This window comes from Rutidosis leptorrhynchoides, chromosome 4, assembly GCF_046630445.1.
Source record: "Rutidosis leptorrhynchoides isolate AG116_Rl617_1_P2 chromosome 4, CSIRO_AGI_Rlap_v1, whole genome shotgun sequence".
Lineage (NCBI taxonomy): Eukaryota > Viridiplantae > Streptophyta > Magnoliopsida > Asterales > Asteraceae > Rutidosis > Rutidosis leptorrhynchoides.
This window is the reverse complement of record NC_092336.1, coordinates 622,536,043-622,558,453: the sequence shown is the minus strand read 5'-3', so window position 1 is coordinate 622,558,453 and position 22,411 is coordinate 622,536,043.

Genomic DNA, 22,411 nt, shown 5'->3' with positions numbered 1-22,411 from the left:
TCCATACAACAGGCATGTAGAATGGCTCACAAACTAGTGAACCAGATTGAAGAAAGAATTAAAGAACAGACTGCTGAAGAGGCCAATGTGAAGCAAGTCAAAAGAAAGTGGGAGGAAAACGGTGATAAGAATCACCAATACAACAACAACAGTAATTACAACAATAATCGCAACAATTATCCCAACAATCGCAACATCAATCGCAACTACAACAAACGGCCCAACAACAACAACAACAACAACAACAACAGCAGCTACAACAATCATCCCAACAACAATAATAACCGCAACAACAACAACAATCAGAAGCAGCTATGCCAAAGGTGTGAAAAGTATCACTCGGGGTTCTGCACCAAATTTTGCAACAAGTGTAAAAGAAATGGTCATAGCGCGTCGAAGTGTGATGTCTACGGACCAGGGGTTAACAGAACGAAAGGAACAAATGGTGCCGGAACGAGTAATGGCGGAGCAAGTAGTGTCGGAGCAAGTTATGCCAATGTAGTTTGTTATAAATGTGGAAAACCGGGCCACATTATTAGAAATTGCCCGAACCAGGAGAACACGAATGGACAAGGCCGCGGAAGAGTTTTCAATATTAATGCGGCAGAGGCACAGGAAGACCCGGAGCTTGTTACGGGTACGTTTCTTATTGACAATAAATCTGCTTACGTTTTATTTGATTCGGGTGCGGATAGAAGCTATATGAGTAGAGATTTTTGTGCTAAATTAAGTTGTCCATTGACGCCTTTGGATAGTAAATTTTTACTCGAATTAGCAAATGGTAAATTAATTTCAGCAGATAATATATGTCGGAATCGAGAAATTAAACTGGTTAGCGAAACATTTAAGATTGATTTGATACCAGTAGAGTTAGGGAGTTTTGATGTGATAATCGGTATGGACTGGTTGAAAGAAGTGAAAGCAGAGATCGTTTGTTACAAAAATGCAATTCGCATTATACGAGAAAAAGGAAAACCCTTAATGGTGTACGGAGAAAAGGGCAACACGAAGCTACATCTTATTAGTAATTTGAAGGCACAAAAACTAATAAGAAAAGGTTGCTATGCTGTTCTAGCACACGTCGAGAAAGTACAAACTGAAGAAAAGAGCATCAATGATGTTCCCATTGCAAAAGAATTTCCCGATGTATTTTCGAAAGAATTACCGGGATTACCCCCACAGCGATCCGTTGAATTTCAAATAGATCTTGTACCAGGAGCTGCACCAATAGCTCGTGCTCCTTACAGACTCCCACCCAGCGAGATGAAAGAATTGCAAAGCCAATTACAAGAACTTTTAGAGCGTGGTTTCATTCGACCAAGCACATCACCGTGGGGAGCTCCTGTTTTGTTTGTCAAGAAGAAAGATGGTACATTCAGGTTGTGTATCGACTACCGAGAGTTGAACAAACTTACCATCAAGAACCGCTACCCACTACCGAGAATCGACGACTTATTTGATCAACTACAAGGCTCGTCTATTTATTCAAAGAATGACTTACGTTCCGGGTATCATCAAATGCGGGTGAAAGAAGATGATATTCCAAAGACTGCTTTCAAAACACGTTACGGTCATTACGAGTTTATGGTCATGCCGTTTGGTTTAACTAATGCACCAGCTGTGTTCATGGACCTTATGAACCGAGTGTGTGGACCATACCTTGACAAGTTTGTCATTGTTTTCATTGATGACATACTTATTTACTCAAAGAATGACCAAGAACATAGTGAACATTTGAGAAAGGTGTTAGAAGTATTGAGGAAGGAAGAATTGTACGCTAAGTTTTCAAAGTGTGCATTTTGGATGGAAGAAGTTCAATTCCTCGGTCACATAGTGAACAAAGAAGGTATTAAGGTGGATCCGGCAAAGATAGAAACTGTTGAAAAGTGGGAAACCCCGAAAACTCCGAAACACATACGCCAGTTTTTAGGACTAGCTGGTTACTACAGAAGGTTCATCCAAGACTTTTCCAGAATAGCAAAACCCTTGACTGCATTAACGCATAAAGGGAAGAAATTTGAATGGAAGGATGAACAAGAGAAAGCGTTTCAGTTATTGAAGAAAAAGCTAACTACGGCACCTATATTGTCATTGCCTGAAGGGAATGATGATTTTGTGATTTATTGTGACGCATCAAAGCAAGGTCTCGGTTGTGTATTAATGCAACGAACGAAGGTGATTGCTTATGCATCTAGACAATTGAAGATTCAAGAGCAAAATAATACGACGCATGATTTGGAATTAGGCGCAGTTGTTTTTGCATTAAAGACTTGGAGGCACTACTTATATGGGGTCAAAAGTATTATATATACTGACCACAAAAGTCTTCAACACATATTTAATCAGAAACAACTGAATATGAGGCAGCGTAGGTGGATTGAATTGTTGAATGATTACGACTTTGAGATTCGTTACCACCCGGGGAAGGCAAATGTGGCAGCCGATGCCTTGAGCAGGAAGGACAGAGAACCCATTCGAGTAAAATCTATGAATATAATGATTCATAATAACCTTACTACTCAAATAAAGGAGGCGCAACAAGGAGTTTTAAAAGAGGAAAATTTAAAGGATGAAATACCCAAAGGATCGGAGAAGCATCTTAATATTCGGGAAGACGGAACCCGGTATAGGGCTGAAAGGATTTGGGTACCAAAATTTGGAGATATGAGAGAAATGGTACTTAGAGAAGCTCATAAAACCAGATACTCAATACATCCTGGAACGGGAAAGATGTACAAGGATCTCAAGAAACATTTTTGGTGGCCGGGTATGAAAGCCGATGTTGCTAAATACGTAGGAGAATGTTTGACGTGTTCTAAGGTCAAAGCTGAGCATCAGAAACCATCAGGTCTACTTCAACAACCCAAAATCCCGGAATGGAAATGGGAAAACATTACAATGGATTTCATCACTAAATTGCCAAGGACTGCAAGTGGTTTTGATACTATTTGGGTAATAGTTGATCGTCTCACCAAATCAGCACACTTCCTACCAATAAGAGAAGATGACAAGATGGAGAAGTTAGCACGACTGTATTTGAAGGAAGTCGTCTCCAGACATGGAATACCAATCTCTATTATCTCTGATAGGGATGGCAGATTTATTTCAAGATTATGGCAGACATTACAGCAAGCATTAGGAACTCGTTGTAACGACCCGCACTTTTTCGATCGTTCTATACTTATAAGATTGATATTTACATAAATTAAACATTACCAACTTGATAAGCAATCCAAATTGTTGAGACTTATGTTTCCGAAAAGAGTTTTACACAACTTTTGACCGTCTAGTTTGACCGATGATATCACGAACTATACAATATATGATAATTATACGTTTGTGTATATATATGTATATATACATATTTAACATGATTAAAGAATGTTTTAATATCTCATTTTGTATTAATAACAATAAGTTACAAGTATATTTTGAAACTACTAACTTAAGTTTTCAAAACGATAACTATACGTAACGTTATTTGACATAAATACTTAAGACTTATAATGTTATACATATATTGTATAAGTAATGTATTTAATCACTTTTAAAGACTTAAATACATAAAACCATATAAGTGTATTCACAAAAGATAGCTATATTTGAATCCTCATTCCATTTTTCACAAAATTTCTATACGTATATCTACGGTATATGTACCGTATCATACCCAGCTCCTATACGTATTTACTAATAGTAAATACACATCAAAATCACCACCTAACCAGCCATTGTTCATGCCATGAGGGCTAGGTAATTGAATTTGGAAGTAATTAGGACTAGATACATAAAATTATAACTTGAAAATTTTGTCCATATACACCATGATACACGTTTTTTTGGTGTATATACACATGCTCATTTTGATCCATTTTTACTACCATTTTCTTATCAAAAACACACACTCTTTCTTACTCTCTAAACTCCATAACAATCCAGCAAATAACCAAGAAGATCTAGCCATAAAAACCATACTAAAACACCATAAGAAAACTCTTACAACAACACTTCAAGAAAACCTTCCAAGAACACCAACTTACTTCCAATCTTTCATCCACTTCTATCACCCTTTTGATTCTAGCTTCTTACTCCTCTTTTACAGCAAACTTATCCAAGGAACTTGAGGTAGAATCTATGTTCATAACCTTATTCAATTCATATATATATAGCTATCTTATTTTGTGGTACAAAAGTTTAACAACAAGAACATAGTTTGAATGTTTTCAAACTTGTTTGCAAACTAAATAGATCCTTCTAACTTAACTTTTAAAATACTTCAAGACATGTAACATAACTTATTTATATGTTAATTTAACAAGGTAAAACTTGGTTTTTCAAAGTATAAGTATTTTTGGAAAAATGGTCATTAAATGATTTTGTTGTAACAAAAATGTTTAACTTCATATGTTTCACTAAACTTTCACCTATGCCGTATGATTTTGAATACAAACCAAGGTATTTACAGTTCATAGTCTTAAAGAAGAACTCGATCCAAGAAGATGGCAATTTGAATCAACGAAAACGGACTTGTAACGAAGAAACTATGACCGAAACAAAATTGGTTATCCAAGACTTAATTGACTTCGGGATTCATTGGAAAAATTTACATAAAATCACATCTTTATAAGATAACATGATATTTTATATATATGTACTCATAATTCAATTTCATATGGTTCAGGATCACCCGTAAGCAACACGAGAAGATTAATCATAAGATCCCATGTTTGTACGCAACACGTCATTTGACAACACCGGTACTTTATGTACGCAATACGTCATTTGACAACACCGGTACCGTGGGTCAAGATTAATCCCGACCAATTCATATACGTTGGGGTTTTATTTATTTCGTTGGGGGTTTGGTTTATTTCATTGCGGGTATATTAAACATCTAAAAATGAACCATTAAAATTGAGTTACTAACAAAGAAATGCTAACTACGGACTAAGGAATTATTCTAAGTATTAAAAGTATAACAAGTATATATATATATATAACGTTTGTTTTAAAATGAAAACATATTGATATATTATATATGGATAGGTTCGTGATATCAACCGGAAGACCGAGTCAAATTATATATATCATCAAGACAAGAGTGAGTATATAGTCCCACTTTTAAACTCTAAATATTTCGGGATGAGAATACATGTATTTTATGTCTTACATTATGGACACAAGTAACTGAAAAATATATTCTACGTTGAGTTGTACCACTGGCATACTTCCCTGTAGCTTGGTAACTAATATTTACAGCGGTATTGTAAACGCGAATCCTGTTGATAGATCTATCGGGCCTGACAACCCCAACCGGACTGGACGACCAGTATTCAACGGTTGCACAGTACTTCGTTTTGTGACTACACTTGGTACGGTGTAGTAAGATTTCATATTAAAGGGAATATGCGACGTGAAAATGTTAAGTATGGTTACCAAGTGCTCAACCACTTAGAATACTTTTATTAAACTGTTTATATACGAAATCTTGTGGTCTATATATATATTGCTGCCGGCATTAAACCTATATCTCACCAACTTTATGTTGACCTTTTAAAACATGTCTATTCTCAGGTGATTTCTAAAGCTTCCGCTGCATCATGTTGGATCTAACCAGGATCTTGCATACGCATGTTTGTGTCAAAAATAAAACTGCATATCCGAGATGTTGTATTGTAAAATATGCTAGAAACCGTGTTGTTGTCATCATTTGTAAAGTTTGTAAGTCGAAGATTATCGCTAAACGTTAATCTTCTTTTTATTGTCTTAAGCTTGTAACAAAAATAATGGTTGTGGTTTGTAATGTATAATATATGCAGTTTTTCTTTTAAAAAATGTCTCATATAGAGGTCAATACCTCGCAATGAAATCATACGTTATCTAACGCGTTCTTATGGTTAAGGACGGGTTATGACATGTGGTATCAGAGCGTTGGTCTTAGCGAACCAGGTTTGCATTAGTGTGTCTAACCAAGAAGTCGTTAGGATACATTAGTAAAGTCTGGACTTTGACCGGGTCTGATTTTAAAAACCATTGCTTATCACTGTTGGTTAAAAATTTATATGTAAATATTATGTAAGTACTAATGGGTTAGTTGTTATGTGATAGATGTCGGGCTCGAAACTTATTATCACATTCAGCGACTCCGAATCAGAACCTTCAGATTGTGTTTCAGTCATTAACATATCCGATGACAAAAGTGGTATTTTTGGGGAAGACTCACAATTTCCGGATGAACCAACTATAGAAATATCGGAAAGTGAACCCGAGGAGGAAAGTGAACCCGAAGAGGAAAGTGAACCCGAGGAAATTACGAAAGAAAAATACGATCAAGGAAAGAAACGAAAAGCTAGTGAATTAGAAAATCCAAATCCCGAGTTTAATGAGAATGAAGTGGCACCAATTCCACTAAACACTACCACCCCTATCCCCGCTATTCCTATTAGTGCTATCCCGGCGTCTAGTTCTTCGGCTCCTCAGCCAAAACGTAGGGAGACAGCTAGGATTCGCGTTGGGGGATTCCCTGGACATAAATGTTTTGGGAAATAGATCAAACGATGCGCTGCCGAATTAAACCATGGAATCAAATAATGTTTTGTATAATATTATTAGTGTGGTTTGTTTAATGTTCGATGTAAGATAAGCATATGTAAAATAGCGAAGTATGAAATGCAATAATTTTCCATGGTTAAGTATTATTTAGATTGTAGTAATTGGTTCTGTACTAAGCTATTAAGTATGAACATTAACGGGTAGGTACTACCCTAGATATAATTATAAAACGCTAATAAGAAGAAAAGGCTTTTATAATAATACCTGGTTCATATTATTAACAAGCTATAAATGTACTATAAATACACACTACATCTATAATATTCCATGTGAATAATTATTTTCTTTCATTAGGAAATGGCGCGATTGAATCGAATGACGGAACAAGAACTCGAGGAACTCATCAACCAGCGAGTGAACGACAGAATGTTATGGGTTGAGGCTGCAAGAGCTGCTGCAGTTAACCCAAATCCTCGTGTAGGATGCTCCTACAAGACGTTTCAAGCTTGCAAGCCCTCATCATTCAGTGGAACGGAAGGACCGATCGGTTTAACCCGATGGATAGAAAAGATGGAGACGGTGTTTAAAATCAGTGGTTGTGATGAAAAAGACATGACCAAGTTTGCATCGTGCACTTTACAAGATAGTGCACTCACATGGTGGAAGAATTATGTGAAGGCGGTAGGAGGAGATGTGTAGTGACCCGAACTTTTACATGTTTATATATATTAATTGAGATTGATATTTACATGATTAAATGTTTCCAACATGTTAAGCAATCAAACTTGTTAAGACTTGATTAATTGAAATATGTTTCATATAGACAATTGACCACCCAAGTTGACCGGTGATTCACGAACGTTAAAACTTGTAAAAACTATATGATGACATATATATGGATATATATATAGTTAACATGATACTATGATAAGTAAACATATCATTAAGTATATTAACAATGAACTACATATGTAAAAACAAGACTACTAACTTAATGATTTTTAAACGAGACATATATGTAACGATTATCGTTGTAAAGACATTTAATGTATATATATCATATTAAGAGATATTCATACATGATAATATCATGATAATATAATAATTTAAAATCTAATTTGATATTATAAACATTGGGTTAACAACATTTAACAAGATCGTTAACCTAAAGGTTTCAAAACAACACTTACATGTAACGACTAACGATGACTTAACGACTCAGTTAAAATGTATATACATGTAGTGTTTTAATATGTATTTATACACTTTTGAAAGACTTCAATACACTTATCAAAATACTTCTACTTAACAAAAATGCTTACAATTACATCCTCGTTCAGTTTCATCAACAATTCTACTCGTATGCACCCGTATTCGTACTCGTACAATACACAGCTTTTAGATGTATGTACTATTGGTATATACACTCCAATGATCAGCTCTTAGCAGCCCATGTGAGTCACCTAACACATGTGGGAACCATCATTTGGCAACTAGCATGAAATATCTCATAAAATTACAAAAATATGAGTAATCATTCATGACTTATTTACATGAAAACAAAATTACATATCCTTTATATCTAATCCATACACCAACGACCAAAAACACCTACAAACACTTTCATTCTTCAATTTTCTTCATCTAATTGATCTCTCTCAAGTTCTATCTTCAAGTTCTAAGTGTTCTTCATAAATTCCAAAAGTTCTAGTTTCATAAAATCAAGAATACTTTCAAGTTTGCTAGCTCACTTCCAATCTTGTAAGGTGATCATCCAACCTCAAGAAATCTTTGTTTCTTACAGTAGGTTATCATTCTAATACAAGGTAATAATCATATTCAAACTTTGGTTCAATTTCTATAACTATAACAATCTTATTTCAAGTGATGATCTTACTTGAACTTGTTTTCGTGTCATGATTCTGCTTCAAGAACTTCGAGCCATCCAAGGATCCATTGAAGCTAGATCCATTTTTCTCTTTTCCAGTAGGTTTATCCAAGGAACTTAAGGTAGTAATGATGTTCATAACATCATTCGATTCATACATATAAAGCTATCTTATTCGAAGGTTTAAACTTGTAATCACTAGAACATAGTTTAGTTAATTCTAAACTTGTTCGCAAACAAAAGTTAATCCTTCTAACTTGACTTTTAAAATCAACTAACCACATGTTATATATCTATATGATATGCTAACTTAATGATTTAAAACCTGGAAACACGAAAAACACCGTAAAACCGGATTTACGCCGTCGTAGTAACACCGCGGGCTGTTTTGGGTTAGTTAATTAAAAACTATGATAAACTTTGATTTTAAAGTTGTTATTCTGAGAAAATGATTTTTATTATGAACATGAAACTATATCCAAAAATTATGATTAAACTCAAAGTGGAAGTATGTTTTCTAAAATGGTCATCTAGACGTCGTTCTTTCGACTGAAATGACTACCTTTACAAAAACGACTTGTAACTTATTTTTCCGACTATAAACCTATACTTTTCTGTTTAGATTCATAAAATAGAGTTCAATATGAAACCATAGCAATTTGATTCACTCAAAACGGATTTAAAATGAAGAAGTTATGGGTAAAACAAGATTGGATAATTTTTCTCATTTTAGCTACGTGAAAATTGGTAACAAATCTATTCCAACCATAACTTAATCAACTTGTATTGTATATTATGTAATCTTGAGATACCATAGACACGTATACAATGTTTCGACCTATCATGTCGACACATCTATATATATTTCGGAACAACCATAGACACTCTATATGTGAATGTTGGAGTTAGCTATACAGGGTTGAGGTTGATTCCAAAATATATATAGTTTGAGTTGTGATCAATACTGAGATACGTATACACTGGGTCGTGGATTGATTCAAGATAATATTTATCGATTTATTTCTGTACATCTAATTGTGGACAACTAGTTGTAGGTTACTAACGAGGACAGCTGACTTAATAAACTTAAAACATCAAAATATATTAAAAGTGTTGTAAATATATTTTGAACATACTTTGATATATATTCATATATTGTTATAGGTTCGTGAATCAACCAGTGGCTAAGTCTTACTTCCCGACGAAGTAAAAATCTGTGAATGTGAGTTATAGTCCCACTTTTAAAATCTAATATTTTTGGGATGAGAATACATGCAGGTTTTATAAATGATTTACAAAATAGACACAAGTACGTGAAACTACATTCTATGGTTGAATTATCGAAATCGAATATGCCCCTTTTTATTAAGTCTGGTAATCTAAGAATTAGGGAACAGACACCCTAATTGACGCGAATCCTAAAGATAGATCTATTGGGCCTAACAAACCCCATCCAAAGTACCGGATGCTTTAGTACTTCGAAATTTATATCATATCCGAAGGGTGTCCCGGAATGATGGGGATATTCTTATATATGCATCTTGTTATTGTCGGTTACCAGGTGTTCACCATATGAATGATTTTTATCTCTATGTATGGGATGTGTATTGAAATATGAAATCTTGTGGTCTATTGTTACGATTTGATATATATAGGTTAAACCTATAACTCACCAACATTTTTGTTGACGTTTTAAGCATGTTTATTCTCAGGTGATTATTAAGAGCTTCCGCTGTCGCATACTTAAATAAGGACAAGATTTGGAGTCCATGCTTGTATGATATTGTGTAAAAACTGCATTCAAGGAACTTATTTTGTTGTAACATATTTGTATTGTAAACCATTATGTAATGGTCGTGTGTAAACAGGATATTTTAGATTATCATTATTTGATAATCTACGTAAAGCTTTTTAAACCTTTATTGATGAAATAAAGGTTATGGTTTGTTTAAAAATGAATGCAGTCTTTGAAAAACGTCTCATATAGAGGTCAAAACCTCGCAACGAAATCAATTAATATGGAACGTTTTTAATCAATAAGAACGGGACATTTCAGTTGGTATCAGAGCGTTGGTCTTAGAGAACCAGAAAATTTGCATTAGTGTGTCTTATCGAGTTTGTTAGGATGCATTAGTGAGTCTGGACTTCGACCGTGTTTTCTTTAAAAATGATTGCTTAACATTTTTGTTGGAAACTATATATTTTTAACATATGAATATTATGTGATATATTAATCTCTTAACGTGTTTGATATTATGTGATAGATGTCTACCTCTAGAACAAGTCCCATTGACTCACCTAATAATAATGAAGAGTCAAATGTAAATTGGAATGATTTGTGGACTGATTCACAAGTTCCCGAAGAGGAACCGGAAGAAGAGTCGGAACCGGAAGAAGAATCGGAACCGGAAGAAGAATCGGAACCGGATGAAGAAATAGAACCGGTGGGGGAAATAATAAAACGGTTAAGTAAAAGAAAATCCTCAACCAACCGACCAAAGTTAATTATGGTCAATGGTGTTTCCGCCAAAGAAGCAAAATATTGGGAGGATTACCAATTCTCCGATGAATCGGATTCCGACGAGAATTCCGATGATGTTATAGAAATTACCCCAACTGAATTTAAAAAGGCAAAAGAAAATAATAAGGGAAAGGGCATAAAAATAGAGAAATCTAATTCCAACCCCGATGAACTTTATATGTATCGTCAACCCCCGAAGTCCTTAAGTTGTAACAATGACCCGGGAACCTCTAAACCACCAGGTTTTTCTAAACCAATGTGGACAACGACGGCTCGTATTAGGGGAACATCATATATCCCTAGAAACTTGGCAAAACGAACCAAAACCGAAGAAGAAGAAACGAGCGAGTCGGAATAAGATAGTTGTATTCGTGTGGTGTAATATATGTAATATAGTATTCTTATGCTTTATGATATATGTAAAAATTGCTTGTATTAATAAGTATTTTTTTTTTTTTTTATGAAACTAACTCTTGTCTATTTTACAGTTTAAAAACACAAAATGGATAGACAACCCAATATTTTAAGAGACCTACCCGGAGACATGATTGATGAAATCTTGTCTAGAGTCGGCCAGAATTCCTCGGCACAACTATTTAAGGCGAGATCAGTTTGTAAGACATTCGAAGAACGTTCCAAGAATGTCTTGGTTTATAAGAGACTTTCGTTTGAAAGATGGGGGATATCACATTGGGAAACCCATAAGTTACGATGTGTTTACTTTGACGCATATATTGCGGGGAACCCAAATGCTATTTTACGCAACGGGTTAAGAAATTATTTTGACTCAATATATCCGAATATTGGACTTCGCGATTTGGAAAAAGCGGCTAACATGCAACATAAAGAAGCATGTTATGCTTACGGATTAGTAATGTTCGCTTCTCACCAAAGTGAGAACAAGAACATCGGGCTACAACTATTAAACAAAACGTTTCCACAAGTGACGGAGTCGGTAATTGGGGTAAGAAATGAGGTTTTTAGATTATTACGGGACTGTTGGACATTACGTAACCCTCGTCCCTTTGACGACGTTACAACACGCTGTCTTATCAACGGCCATAACGGTTATGTTGCACAAGACCAAGGATGGGAAGTAGTCCTAGTAAAACCAGAATGCATGACTTGTTTCTGGACGTATGAATTACGTGTCTTTATTGCCTTTGCTGAACGACTTGTGTACTAGCTAGAATTATCTTCACAACTATCTTGTATCAAAGTTATTGTGTGCTATATTTCATGCTTTATGTAAAATAAGCGGTATTGTAAGTTTGTAAAATATTGTATAAAAGTTTGAACGCGAAATATTATTATAATCAGTTTTTCATATAGAATTGTAGTAGTTGAATTGTATATTAGCTACTAAGTATGAACTTAACGGGTAGGTACTACCCGAATTTAAACTTATAAAACGCTAATATGAAAAAAAAGCTTTTATAAATGAGTTCATATTATGCTACGAAATACTATTAACTACTCTTAATATTCTGTATGATTAACTTGTTCCATTTAACTATTTTGAAGGAAATGGCACCGACTACTCGACACACCGTGAATATGAATGAAGAGGAATTCCGTACTTTTCTAGCTTCAAACATAGCCGCAGTACAGGCTGCGCTACATACCAACAATAACCTTGGATCTAGCAGTACAGGAAATCGTGTAGGATGCACCTACAAAGAATTCACTGCCTGCAAACCTTTGGAATTTGATGGAACTGAAGGACCGATCGGATTGAAACGGTGGACCGAGAAGGTCGAATCGGTGTTTGCCATAAGTAAGTGTACTGAAGAGGACAAAGTAAAGTACGCTACGCATACCTTCACAGGTTCTGCGTTAACATGGTGGAATACCTATCTAGAGCAAGTGGGACAAGACGATGCGTACGCACTACCGTGGTCAGCATTCAAGCACTTGATGAACGAGAAGTACCGTCCCAGAACCGAGGTCAATAAGCTCAAGACAGAACTTAGAGGGTTACGAACCCAAGGATTTGATATTACCACGTACGAAAGACGATTCACAGAATTGTGCCTATTGTGTCCGGGAGCATTCGAAGATGAGGAAGAGAAGATCGACGCATTTGTGAAAGGATTACCGGAAAGAATCCAAGAAGATATAAGTTCACACGAGCCCGCATCCATACAACAGGCATGTAGAATGGCTCACAAACTCGTGAACCAAATTGAAGAAAGAATTAAAGAACAGACTGCTGAAGAGGCCAATGTGAAGCAAGTCAAAAGAAAGTGGGAGGAAAACGGTGATAAGAATCACCAATACAACAACAACAGCAATTACAACAATAATCGCAACAATTATCCCAACAATCGCAACATCAATCGCAACTACAACAAACGGCCCAACAACAACAACAACAACAACAGCAACTACAACAATCATCCCAACAACAATAATAACCGAAACAACAACAACAATCAGAAGCAGCTATGCCAAAGGTGTGAAAAGAATCACTCGGGGTTCTGCACCAAATTTTGCAACAAGTGTAAAAGAAATGGTCATAGCGCGGCGAAGTGTGAGGTCTACGGACCAGGGGTTAATAGAACGAAAGGAACAAATGGTGTCGGAATGAGTAATGGCGGAGCAAGTAGTGTCGGAGCAAGTTATGCCAATGTAGTTTGTTATAAATGTGGAAAATCGGGCCACATTATTAGAAATTGCCCAAACCAGGAGAACACGAATGGACAAGGCCGTGGAAGAGTTTTCAATATTAATGCGACAGAGGCACAGGAAGACCCGGAGCTTGTTACGGGTACGTTTCTTATTGACAATAAATCTGCTTACGTTTTATTTGATTCGGGTGCGGATAGAAGCTATATGAGTAGAGATTTTTGTGCTAAATTAAGTTGTCCATTGACGCCTTTGGATAGTAAATTTTTACTCGAATTAGCAAATGGTAAATTAATTTCAGCAGATAATATATGTCGGAATCGAGAAATTAAACTGGTTAGCGAAACATTTAAGATTGATTTGATACCAGTAGAGTTAGGGAGTTTTGATGTGATAATCGGTATGGACTGGTTGAAAGAAGTGAAAGCGGAGATCGTTTGTTACAAAAATGCAATTCGCATTATACGAGAAAAAGGAAAACCCTTAATGGTGTACGGAGAAAAGGGCAACACGAAGCTACATCTTATTAGTAATTTGAAGGCACAAAAACTAATAAGAAAAGGTTGCTATGCTGTTCTAGCACACGTCGAGAAAGTACAAACTGAAGAAAAGAGCATCAATGATGTTCCCGTCGCAAAAGAATTTCCTGATGTATTTCTGAAAGAATTACCGGGATTACCCCCACATCGATCCGTTGAATTTCAAATAGATCTTGTACCAGGAGCTGCACCAATAGCTCGTGCTCCTTACAGACTCGCACCCAGCGAGATGAAAGAACTACAAAGCCAATTACAAGAACTTTTAGAGCGTGGTTTCATTCGACCAAGCACATCACCGTGGGGAGCTCCTGTTTTGTTTGTCAAGAAGAAAGATGGTACATTCAGGTTGTGTATCGACTACCGAGAGTTGAACAAACTTACCATCAAGAACCGCTACCCACTACCGAGAATCGATGACTTATTTGATCAACTACAAGGCTCGTCTGTTTATTCAAAGATTGACTTACGTTCCGGGTATCATCAAATGCGGGTGAAAGAAGATGATATTCCAAAGACTGCTTTCAGAACACGTTACGGTCATTACGAGTTTATGGTCATGCCGTTTGGTTTAACTAATGCACCAGCTGTGTTCATGGACCTTATGAACCGAGTGTGTGGACCATACCTTGACAAGTTTGTCATTGTTTTCATTGATGACATACTTATTTACTCAAAGAATGACCAAGAACACGGTGAACATTTGAGAAAGGTGTTAGAAGTATTGAGGAAGGAAGAATTGTACGCTAAGTTTTCAAAGTGTGCATTTTGGTTGGAAGAAGTTCAATTCCTCGGTCACATAGTGAACAAAGAAGGTATTAAGGTGGATCCGGCAAAGATAGAAACTGTTGAAAAGTGGGAAACCCCGAAAACTCCGAAACACATACGCCAGTTTTTAGGACTAGCTGGTTACTACAGAAGGTTCATCCAAGACTTTTCCAGAATAGCAAAACCCTTGACTGCATTAACGCATAAAGGGAAGAAATTTGAATGGAATGATGAACAAGAGAAAGCGTTTCAGTTATTGAAGAAAAAGCTAACTACGGCACCTATATTGTCATTGCCTGAAGGGAATGATGATTTTGTGATTTATTGTGACGCATCAAAGCAAGGTCTCGGTTGTGTATTAATGCAACGAATGAAGGTGATTGCTTATGCGTCTAGACAATTGAAGATTCACGAACAAAATTATACGACGCATGATTTGGAATTAGGAGCGGTTGTTTTTGCATTAAAGACTTGGAGGCACTACTTATATGGGGTCAAAAGTATTATATATACCGACCACAAAAGTCTTCAACACATATTTAATCAGAAACAACTGAATATGAGGCAGCGTAGGTGGATTGAATTGTTGAATGATTATGACTTTGAGATTCGTTACCACCCGGGGAAGGCAAATGTGGTAGCCGATGCCTTGAGCAGGAAGGACAGAGAACCCATTCGAGTAAAATCTATGAATATAATGATTCATAATAACCTTACTACTCAAATAAAGGAGGCGCAACAAGGAGTTTTAAAAGAGGGATCTTTAAAGGATGAAATACCCAAAGGATCGGAGAAGCATCTTAATATTCGGGAAGACGGAACCCGGTATAGGGCTGAAAGGATTTGGGTACCAAAATTTGGAGATATGAGAGAAATAGTACTTAGAGAAGCTCATAAAACCAGATACTCAATACATCCTGGAACGGGGAAGATGTACAAAGATCTCAAGAAACATTTTTGGTGGCCGGGTATGAAAGCCGATGTTGCTAAATACATAGGAGAATGTTTGACGTGTTCTAAGGTCAAAGCTGAGCATCAAAAACCATCAGGTCTACTTCAACAACCCAAAATCCCGGAATGGAAATGGGAAAACATTACCATGGATTTCATCACTAAATTGCCAAGGACTGCAAGTGGTTTTGATACTATTTGGGTAATAGTTGATCGTCTCACCAAATCAGCACACTTCCTACCAATAAGAGAAGACGACAAGATGGAGAAGTTAGCACGACTGTATTTGAAGGAAGTCGTCTCCAGACATGGAATACCAATCTCTATTATCTCTGATAGGGATGGCAGATTTATTTCAAGATTCTGGCAGACATTACAGCAAGCATTAGGAACTCGTCTAGACATGAGTACTGCCTATCATCCACAAACTGATGGGCAGAGCGAAAGGACGATACAAACGCTTGAAGACATGCTACGAGCATGTGTTATTGATTTCGGAAACAGTTGGGATCGACATCTACCGTTAGCAGAATTTTCCTACAACAACAGCTACCATTCAAGCATTGAGATGGCGCCGTTTGAAGCACTTTATGGTAGAAAGTGCAGGTCTCCGATTTGTTGGAGTGAAGTGGGGGATAGACAGATTACGGGTCCGGAGATTATACAAGAAACTACCGAGAAGATCATCCAAATTCAACAACGGTTGAAAACCGCCCAAAGTCGACAAAAGAGCTACGCTGACATTAAAAGAAAAGATATAGAATTTGAAATTGGAGAGATGGTCATGCTTAAAGTTGCACCTTGGAAAGGCGTTGTTCGATTTGGTAAACGAGGGAAATTAAATCCAAGGTATATTGGACCATTCAAGATTATTGATCGTGTCGGACCAGTAGCTTACCGACTAGAGTTACCTCAACAACTCGCGGCTGTACATAACACTTTCCACGTCTCGAATTTAAAGAAATGTTTTGCTAAAGAAGATCTCACTATTCCGTTAGATGAAATCCAAATCAACGAAAAACTTCAATTCATCGAAGAACCCGTCGAAATAATGGATCGTGAGGTTAAAAGACTTAAGCAGAATAAGATACCAATTGTTAAGGTTCGATGGAATGCTCGTAGAGGACCCGAGTTCACCTGGGAGCGTGAAGATCAGATGAAGAAGAAATACCCGCATCTATTTCCAGAAGATTCGTCAACACCTTCAACAGCTTAAAATTTCAGGACGAAATTTATTTAACGGGTAGGTACTGTAGTGACCCGAACTTTTACATGTTTATATATATTAATTGAGATTGATATTTACATGATTAAATGTTTCCAACATGTTAAGCAATCAAACTTGTTAAGACTTGATTAATTGAAATATGTTTCATATAGACAATTGACCACCCAAGTTGACCGGTGATTCACGAACGTTAAAACTTGTAAAAACTATATGATGACATATATATGGATATATATATAGTTAACATGATACTATGATAAGTAAACATATCATTAAGTATATTAACAATGAACTACATATGTAAAAACAAGACTACTAACTTAATGATTTTTAAACGAGACATATATGTAACGATTATCGTTGTAAAGACATTTAATGTATATATATCATATTAAGAGATATTCATACATGATAATATCATGATAATATAATAATTTAAAATCTAATTTGATATTATAAACATTGGGTTAACAACATTTAACAAGATCGTTAACCTAAAGGTTTCAAAACAACACTTACATGTAACGACTAACGATGACTTAACGACTCAGTTAAAATGTATATACATGTAGTGTTTTAATATGTATTTATACACTTTTGAAAGACTTCAATACACTTATCAAAATACTTCTACTTAACAAAAATGCTTACAATTACATCCTCGTTCAGTTTCATCAACAATTCTACTCGTATGCACCCGTATTCGTACTCGTACAATACACAGCTTTTAGATGTATGTACTATTGGTATATACACTCCAATGATCAGCTCTTAGCAGCCCATGTGAGTCACCTAACACATGTGGGAACCATCATTTGGCAACTAGCATGAAATATCTCATAAAATTACAAAAATATGAGTAATCATTCATGACTTATTTACATGAAAACAAAATTACATATCCTTTATATCTAATCCATACACCAACGACCAAAAACACCTACAAACACTTTCATTCTTCAATTTTCTTCATCTAATTGATCTCTCTCAAGTTCTATCTTCAAGTTCTAAGTGTTCTTCATAAATTCCAAAAGTTCTAGTTTCATAAAATCAAGAATACTTTCAAGTTTGCTAGCTCACTTCCAATCTTGTAAGGTGATCATCCAACCTCAAGAAATCTTTGTTTCTTACAGTAGGTTATCATTCTAATACAAGGTAATAATCATATTCAAACTTTGGTTCAATTTCTATAACTATAACAATCTTATTTCAAGTGATGATCTTACTTGAACTTGTTTTCGTGTCATGATTCTGCTTCAAGAACTTCGAGCCATCCAAGGATCCATTGAAGCTAGATCCATTTTTCTCTTTTCCAGTAGGTTTATCCAAGGAACTTAAGGTAGTAATAATGTTCATAACATCATTCGATTCATACATATAAAGCTATCTTATTCGAAGGTTTAAACTTGTAATCACTAGAACATAGTTTAGTTAATTCTAAACTTGTTCGCAAACAAAAGTTAATCCTTCTAACTTGACTTTTAAAATCAACTAAACACATGTTATATATCTATATGATATGCTAACTTAATGATTTAAAACCTGGAAACACGAAAAACACCGTAAAACCGGATTTACGCCGTCGTAGTAACACCGCGGGCTGTTTTGGGTTAGTTAATTAAAAACTATGATAAACTTTGATTTTAAAGTTGTTATTCTGAGAAAATGATTTTTATTATGAACATGAAACTATATCCAAAAATTATGATTAAACTCAAAGTGGAAGTATGTTTTCTAAAATGGTCATCTAGACGTCGTTCTTTCGACTGAAATGACTACCTTTACAAAAACGACTTGTAACTTATTTTTCCGACTATAAACCTATACTTTTCTGTTTAGATTCATAAAATAGAGTTCAATATGAAACCATAGCAATTTGATTCACTCAAAACGGATTTAAAATGAAGAAGTTATGGGTAAAACAAGATTGGATAATTTTTCTCATTTTAGCTACGTGAAAATTGGTAACAAATCTATTCCAACCATAACTTAATCAACTTGTATTGTATATTATGTAATCTTGAGATACCATAGACACGTATACAATGTTTCGACCTATCATGTCGACACATCTATATATATTTCGGAACAACCATAGACACTCTATATGTGAATGTTGGAGTTAGCTATACAGGGTTGAGGTTGATTCCAAAATATATATAGTTTGAGTTGTGATCAATACTGAGATACGTATACACTGGGTCGTGGATTGATTCAAGATAATATTTATCGATTTATTTCTGTACATCTAATTGTGGACAACTAGTTGTAGGTTACTAACGAGGACAGCTGACTTAATAAACTTAAAACATCAAAATATATTAAAAGTGTTGTAAATATATTTTGAACATACTTTGATATATATTCATATATTGTTATAGGTTCGTGAATCAACCAGTGGCTAAGTCTTACTTCCCGACGAAGTAAAAATCTGTGAATGTGAGTTATAGTCCCACTTTTAAAATCTAATATTTTTGGGATGAGAATACATGCAGGTTTTATAAATGATTTACAAAATAGACACAAGTACGTGAAACTACATTCTATGGTTGAATTATCGAAATCGAATATGCCCCTTTTTATTAAGTCTGGTAATCTAAGAATTAGGGAACAGACACCCTAATTGACGCGAATCCTAAAGATAGATCTATTGGGCCTAACAAACCCCATCCAAAGTACCGGATGCTTTAGTACTTCGAAATTTATATCATATCCGAAGGGTGTCCCGGAATGATGGGGATATTCTTATATATGCATCTTGTTATTGTCGGTTACCAGGTGTTCACCATATGAATGATTTTTATCTCTATGTATGGGATGTGTATTGAAATATGAAATCTTGTGGTCTATTGTTACGATTTGATATATATAGGTTAAACCTATAACTCACCAACATTTTTGTTGACGTTTTAAGCATGTTTATTCTCAGGTGATTATTAAGAGCTTCCGCTGTCGCATACTTAAATAAGGACAAGATTTGGAGTCCATGCTTGTATGATATTGTGTAAAAACTGCATTCAAGGAACTTATTTTGTTGTAACATATTTGTATTGTAAACCATTATGTAATGGTCGTGTGTAAACAGGATATTTTAGATTATCATTATTTGATAATCTACGTAAAGCTTTTTAAACCTTTATTGATGAAATAAAGGTTATGGTTTGTTTAAAAATGAATGCAGTCTTTGAAAAACGTCTCATATAGAGGTCAAAACCTCGCAACGAAATCAATTAATATGGAACGTTTTTAATCAATAAGAACGGGACATTTCAAGATGTAGCTTATGATACTCCATGGGAAGAATTCAAAGCAATGATAATCACCGAGTATTGTCCAAGGAATGAGGTTATTAAGTTAGAAGATGAGTTACGAAGTTTGAAGGTGGTTGGTACTGAAATCACCAACTACAATCAGCGATTCATGGAATTGGTTTTACTATGTCCTGAATTGGTTCCAACCGAAGCACGGAAGATTGAAATGTACAAAGGTGGTTTGCCCAGAAAGGTCAAGGCAAACGTTACGGCGTCGAAACCTAAGACAATTCATGAAGCTATAACCATGGCGAACGAGTTAATGGATCAGGTCATTCTGGATAAGAAAGCATTCACTACTGAGGTGAAGGTATCGAGTAACAAAAGGAAGTGGAACGGAAATTATGATCGAGGTTACCAACAGCAATCTTTTAAGAAACCAGAAACCCCGAAAGGTGCGGGTAGCGGTTCAGGCTTTGGTTACAAAGGACAAAGTCCTTTATGCAACCGTTGTCACAAACATCACTTTGGTTACTGTAGTGTGTTGTGCACCAAATGCAATCGACAGGGACATCTTGCTGAAGATTGTAAGGCTCTCGTTACAAATGCAAATGGTAACAAGACTCCTGCCACCAACGCAAATAGAACTGCTTTGGCTAACATTACTTGTTTTGGGTGTGGAAAACAAGGTCATTATAAGAGCCAGTGCCCGAATCAGAATGGCGGACCTGCACGTGGAAGAGCGTTTGTTATTAATGCTAGAGAGGCACGAGAAGACCCGGAGCTTGTTACGGGTACGTTTACCATTAATAACTTATCAGCATCTATTTTATTTGATACTGGGGCCGATAGAAGTTATGTGTGTAGAAATTTTTACACTAAATTGAATTGTTCATCATTACCTCTAGATGCTAAGTACTTGATTGAGTTAGCTAATGGTAAACTAATTAAAGCCGATAAAATTTGTCGTGGTTGTGAAATAAATCTAGCCGGAGAAACGTTTAAAATCGACTTAATACCCGTAGAATTAGGAGGTTTTGATGTAATAGTCGGCATGGACTGGATGTCCAAAATAGGAGCGGAAGTTGTTTGTGCTAAGAAGGCAATTCGTATTCCTGGTAAGGATAAAATACCGGTGATGATTTATGGAGAGAAGGGTAATTCAAAGCTAAAACTCATTAGCTGTTTGAAAGCCAAGAAGTGTTTAGAAAAGGGATGTTACGCTATTTTAGCACATGTTAATAAAGTCGAAAAGAAAGAAAAGTGCATCAACGACGTGCCTGTGGCAAGAGATTTTCCTGAAGTTTTTCCGGAAGAATTGCCGGGATTACCTCCATTTAGATCGGTAGAATTTCAAATAGATTTAGTACCAGGAGCTGCACCAGTGGCTCGTGCTCCATATAGACTTGCACCGTCCGAGTTAAAAGAACTTCAAAGTCAGTTAAAAGAATTACTGGACCGTGGATTCATACGACCGAGTACTTCACCGTGGGGAGCTCCAATTTTGTTTGTTAAGAAGAAAGATGGATCTTTCAGGATGTGTATAGATTATCGTGAATTAAATAAGTTAACTATCAAGAATCGGTATCCACTACCGAGAATTGATGACTTATTTGATCAATTGCAAGGATCATGTGTGTATTCGAAAATCGACTTAAGATCGGGCTATCATCAACTACGCGTCAAAGAAGAGGACATTCTGAAAACTGCTTTTCGGACACGTTATGGTCATTACGAATTTTTGGTCATGCCGTTTGGATTGACAAATGCGCCAGCTGTATTCATGGACCTCATGAATCGAGTTTGTAGTCCGTATTTAGATAAGTTTGTTATCGTTTTCATTGATGATATTCTTATCTATTCCAAGAGTGAGCAAGAGCATGAAGAGCATTTAAGGTTGATATTGGAGTTGTTAAGAAAAGAACAGCTATATGCTAAATTTTCTAAGTGTGCTTTTTGGTTGAAAGAAGTGCAATTTCTTGGCCATGTTGTTAATAGCGAAGGAATTCAGGTTGATCCAGCAAAAACTGAAGCTATTGAAAAATGGGAGACTCCTAAGACACCAACACAGATACGCCAATTTTTGGG